Source organism: Cetorhinus maximus, chromosome 29 (assembly GCF_964194155.1).
Source record: "Cetorhinus maximus chromosome 29, sCetMax3.hap1.1, whole genome shotgun sequence".
Taxonomy (NCBI): domain Eukaryota; kingdom Metazoa; phylum Chordata; class Chondrichthyes; order Lamniformes; family Cetorhinidae; genus Cetorhinus; species Cetorhinus maximus.
Window position 1 is genome coordinate 15950951 of NC_135907.1, and position 6000 is coordinate 15956950.

At 45.6% G+C, this 6000-nt stretch overlaps 1 protein-coding gene across 1 annotated transcript in view; it reads right to left on the reverse strand.

Moving 5' to 3' along the window:
* Positions 1-5273, reverse strand: part of LOC144669297 (modulator of macroautophagy TMEM150B-like) — a 38110-nt gene extending 32837 nt beyond the window's left edge. Inside the window, exon 1 of the mRNA XM_078531646.1 lies at positions 5191-5273. The gene's annotated coding sequence lies outside the window, so the exon portion shown is untranslated. The remainder of the gene's footprint in view (positions 1-5190) is intronic.
* Between the last annotated feature and the right edge of the window lie 727 nt (positions 5274-6000).

The window sequence follows — 6000 nt, forward strand, 5'->3', positions numbered from 1 at the left end:
TGAGAATATGGAGACAAGGCAACCTCATCTTCTGTAATTTCGTGTAGACAATCAACTCGGGGACAAGATTGCTGTACAGGATTCTGCAGCTTCAGAAGTGCTGAAAACTCTGCCACAGCTTCTGTGCTGACCTCCAACTCTGAAGAGAAGGCATTCAGCTGAGACTGAAGTATGGGGGGGCAATTGACTTTCACCCTGGGAAGGTACCAGCTCTTGAGCAGTGTGATTCTGTGGAAGACTCCTCATAAGCAACAGGAGACAATCTAGGCCATACATCAGTAGATTCAATGGAGCTAAGATCTAAATGCTGCTCAACCACTGAAAGCACATCTGATTTTTCTAAAAAGACAACAGAGACATCATAAGGTGCATCCATAAACAGGAACTATGGGCAGGATTTTACTGTCGGCAAGTGGGGGCGGTGCCCACTCGCCGACGCGTAAAGTGACACGGGATGATGTTGGGCGGAACCCCCGACGTCACCCCGCCCCATTTAAATTTTCAGGAAGGCGGGAGCGCAGCAAAATCAGCTGCGGGCCCGCTGACCTGTCAATGGCCAATTGAGGCCATTGACAGGATCAGTTAAGCAATTAAAGGACCTGCCCATCCAACCTTAAGGTTGTCGGGCAGGCCAGGAGCCCCAGCGACAACCAGAGAAAACAAGAAACCTCATCCACCGGCGGGATGAGGTTTCATGTAGGGTTTTTAAAATTTTAATAACGTTGTTATGGAAACTATGAAAATGTCCCAACTCATGTGACATTGTCACGAGGGGACAGGTAAGGGAATTTTTTTTCTCTATTTTTAATATTGTTGCAAGTAGAGCCGATCTCCCTGAGGCAGCACTTAGCCTCAGGGAGATGAGTGCGCTTTTTCGTGCACATGCGCGAAAGAGTGCACTCTCGATTTTAGCATAGCGCTTCCCTGCGGATGTCACGCTGGGCGGGCCTTAAATGGCCCACCCGCGCAAAATGGCAGCTTGCGATTGGGTCAGCTCTGCCCGCCCGATGAACGGAAAATTCAGCCCTATGAATCATTTTCTAGGATCTCAACCTCCAAGGGATCACTCAAGTACTGCAAGGGATTCCCCCTCATTACTCTCTAGCAAGTGACAATTCAGGTCCAGCAGGTCTGCATGGGGATGGTCACCATCTACTGCAATGCCTTCTGTATCCATCACCTCTGGCCTTACTTCATGAAGGGCTGAAGGATTCACAGCTTCCTTGTCTGCCCTGGGTCTAGTGGATGATGTCTCTGTGAAAGAAAGGAGCTTGCTGCTGAGTGTATAAACTTCCCCAGCTTCTAAGGGCTGAATTTCCACTGCTCCGAAATAAAAGGTTGAAGATTATTTCAGGGAAGGCAGTGAGTCGTTCAAATGATGAGCATCATCTGCTTTTTCCAGGATTCCTAGATGTATACCGACATCACCACTCAATAGGGATGTACGGTGATTGTGAAGAACATCGAATTGACGATCTGTCACCCCTTGTAGCTAAGAGGAGCAATAATCCTGCCTCTGATTGGAAGGTCTGTGCTGCCTGGAACTTGTAACCCGATATCTGATGGATAAAGGGTAACCTTGTGAAGTTAGTCGAGGTGCCTTGAACTGGGACTGTAACTGACCAGTAGTCTGGATTAAGACTATCTACTTCCCCTAGGAATTCTGTCAGGACATCGTTTTGTGGACTTTCCATTTCTTGGAAGGAATGTGTTTCATAAATACTTGCTGGTCAGGGACTTTGATTAAAATTGCTGGATTTGAAGAAACACTTGAAAAATGTTGAGTTTTGCCACACTGGAAGTGTTCCACGCTCCCTGCTAGGCAGGCTGGGCAGTCCGGGCTGGGTTTTCGCACCACAACACAAGCATCTCAAAATGGCTGCCGGCGTGGATTTCCCCGCCTTTTCACTTGGTTTGGCGGGATTCCTTATGGGTGGCGCCGCTGCCCACTCTACAGAGTCATGTGAAGCCTTGGAGTTGCCGGGAACTATAGCCTGATTAAATGCTCGATGCTTGGCCTGCGTCGACACTGGACAACTCGGTCCAATGTAAGATCCCCTTTGGTTTGCAGAAAGTTGAAGAGTTTTTCATCCTGGACACCCACGACTATGCGATCACAGGTTAGCTCGTCCTTGCCAACCCCCTCCCCCCTCGTATCTGCAAGAACTAGCTAGGCGATGTAGGTCAGTTAGGAATAATTCATTCAATTACCCAGGTCATAGTGAGCGCTGGTTAAAACATGCTCGTTCAATTACTAAATGTTGCTTCAGGCTGAAATAGGTGTCAAAGGTTTTAATAATGGAATCAAAATCTGCAGGAAACTCCGGCACATCCTGCCTTAGGAGAACGTTATCTGCTACCGGACGTACTGCATAAAGAAAGGAACTAACTTGAAGCTTTTGCTCTTTCTCATGAAGACCTGATGCTGCTTGGTACTGGAGAAAATGACGTTTCCATAACTCCCGCTGCTGGCTTTTCTGTGGGCCCTCGAGGCAGAGCAAGGGCAGGGACTGCTCACCAGGTACGATCATCGTTATCTCTCTCCTATGTGACTCCTTCTTCTGCTAAAATTCCTCGAGCTGCTTTCAAAGGTTTCTCCACTCTGTGGTCCCTTTGATAACATCAATGTCTCTTTTTACATTGATGTCTCCACCGCTGCCACCATGTTCTGAGATTAGGCCCTTTTGTCTTAAACTCTAGATGTGGGACTTGGTTCTTAGACGGACCGTAGACATATTCTGGTATCTACTTAACACTTGTTTATTGGGATTACTTCTAAGCAGGTTACATAGTAGGCATGTAGCTCTTAGACATGATTCCACCCTCTCTCTTGTGAGAGTCTAACTCATGACTGACTAGTATCAGTACTACATCATCATCTACGTCATACATTGGCATTTCCCATCTGTTAACCCTTTATACCACAGTCCTTGGTCAGGATTGATAGAGACTGCTAGAGGTTAAGCTCTGGTAAACGTTACCTTTTATTGAACATTATACTATATACAGTACAGACTTAGCATGAGGCGTCACACAGAGCTATATCTCATCATACTCTGTTGTCATGTGATCTTATATCACTGATTATGTAGACTATATATTTACATATTTAACATTAACCCTTTACACCATAGAAGGTTGAGGAGAAATTTGGTAGATGTGTTCAAAAATCATGACAGGTCCGGACCGAATAGATAGGGAGAAACTGTTCCCATTGGCAGAGGATTGAGAGCCAGAGGGCACCGATTTAAGGTGATTGGCAAAAGGACAAGAGATGACATGAGGAAAATCTTTTTTTTTTTTACGCAGCGAGTGGTTAGGATCTGGAATGCACTGCCTGAGCGTGTGGTGGAGGCAGATTCAATTGCGGGCTTTCAAAAGGGAATTGTATAATTATCTGAAGAAAAAAAAATTGCGGGGCAACTCGGGATGGGCGAGGGAGTGGGACTAACTGAGTTGCTCTTGCAGAGCCGGCAAGGACACGATGGGCGGCCGTCCGATGATTCTGCTCCCTAAGGCCTCTGGATTACCCGTCCAGCAAAATAACCACCATGCCACCCCCTCCGACCTCTCCCCACCACACACACACACACTATTCAGAACTGACCTCTATGTGTTCCAGAATATCAAATATCAAAGAATTGAGGAGGGCATTAAACTGTGGGCCCATCATCAGCAAACTCCTAGTGGCTGGGAGTAAGTAGTTGGAAACCTCACAAGAAAAATATACTGTGGACCAGCTAGTTTCTGTAGTCAGAAAGATTATAAGAGAGCAAAAGACTGTGTTTACAGAAGGCGGCTATAAAAAATAACATAATAAACTAATGACAAGAGCTGAGACGTGTTATTTCCCATTTAAGGAGTTCCACTAAAAGTTCTACAAGAAAGCATTTATAAAACATTTGGGTTTTTTTTTTGATTCTTTCATGGGATGTGGACATTGCTGCCAAGGCCAGCATTTGTTGCCCATCCCTAATTGCCCTTGAGCTAAGTGGGCAGTTAAGAGTCAACCACATTGCTGTGGATCTGGAGTCACGTGTAGGTCAGACCAGGTAAGGATGGCAGATTTCCTCCCCTAAAGGGCATGAGTGAACCAGATGGGTTTTACAACAATCAATGATAGTTTCATTACTGAGACTAGCTTTACATTCCAGATTTTATTCATTGAATCCCCACCAGCTGCTGTGGTGGGATTTGAATCCATGGGCCCTAGGCATTAGCCTAGGCCTACCGAATTATTAGTTCACTACGTTACCACTACACCACCGTCTTTCCCCCCACCCACTGCTCCCCAACTTCATAGTTATTGCCTTCAACACGTAAATGCCCCGATGAGCTTTACAGCCAATTAAGTACTTTTGAGATTGTAGTCACTGTTGCAATGTAGGAAATGCAGCAGCCATCTTGCAATCAGCAAGCTCCCACAAATCGTAATATGATAATGAGTCGATAACCTGTTTTAGTCTTTTTGCTTGAAGGATAAATATTGGCCAAGGCATGCACCTGGGAAGACGCGCGCGTGCCATTCTTTAAAATAGTGCCATGGGATCTTTGTGTGCACTGCAGAAACTCACCAAGCCTCCTCAGGCAGCACCTTCCAAACCACAACCACCACCATCTAGAAGGACAAGGGCAGCAGATAGATGGGAACACCACCATCTGGGAGTTCCCCTCCAAGCCACACGCGCTATCCTGACTTGGAACTATATCGCCGTTCCTTCACTGCCGCTGGGTCAAAATCCTCCCTCACAGGACTGTGGGTGTACCTACACCGCAGGGGCTGCAGAGGTTCAAGAAGGCAGCTCACCACCACCTTCTCCAGGGCAGTTAGGGATGGGCAATAAATGCTGTCCCTGCCAGCGAAGCCCTACATCCCAAGTACGAAGAAAGTAAACCTGAGAGGGCAGATGGGGCCTCAGTTTAACATCTCATCTGAAAGGCAGCACTCTGACAGTGCAGCACCCACTCAGTGCTGCACGGGGAGTGTTGGCCTGAACTTTGTGCTCAAGTTTCTGAAACTGAATGTGCAATCTTCTGACTGAGACCTAACGGCCCAACCACTCCTACAGCTTATGTACGAAGGAGGCACTCCAGTACCCAGATGTAATTAGTAAACAGGAGTTATTGTACATCCTGATGGTCAGCAACCTGAAATGTTAACTCCGTTCATCTCTCCAGCTGCAGCCTGACCTGCTGTTTTCTGTTTTTATTATCATTGTTGCTGTTCACCTCCCTGGTGAGCATATTCTGAAAGCTTCTTGGGTCCCCAAGGCAAGGATACACACTCCCAAAGTCCTGTGAGATTAATCTGAAGTACAAAGGAAAGTAAAAATAATTGAGGTTTAAGTTGATCCAAAACATATCAGATCATTTATTTATTTGTCATGCATTATGGATTCTTCTAGAAAAAGACTTGGACGTAGAATATTTCTTAAACGTAGCCTTATTTATATACGTTTTCTAGCTGGGCCGTGACAATTATTCTAAGTGCTCACCGTAAACCAGATTATGCACACTTTGTCCGTCTTTATGTTGACTCACCACTCCCTCTGCTGTCCTTTCTGGATATTTCTCTTTAGAAAGTGCCCTGGCTAATCCTTTTTTGGTCCAAATTACAAGACCTCGCAGTTGCCTGCACTGAAATCCACACTTTTGCCCATTCACGGAATCTATTAATATTCCTCTGTAATGTTATGCTTCCATCTACACTGCTTACAATGCTACCTATCTTTTTAAAATGTGTTCATCGTTGATTTGCTGTGCTAAATTGTAAAATCCGATCCACATATTTCTTTCTCTCTCAATGGAATCAAAATCTACCGTTATGTACCCACAATACCAGTCCGAGGGTACAATAGCCTGGCGGTTATGGTACTAGGTAAGTATCACAGAGGTTATCCTAGCCTGCTGTGAAATTGAATCAAATAAATGTAGTAATCTGTGAGGAGGTTCCTTTGTTCCACTGCAGTCAGTGGAATTAAATACCAGGTGCTGTGTAGT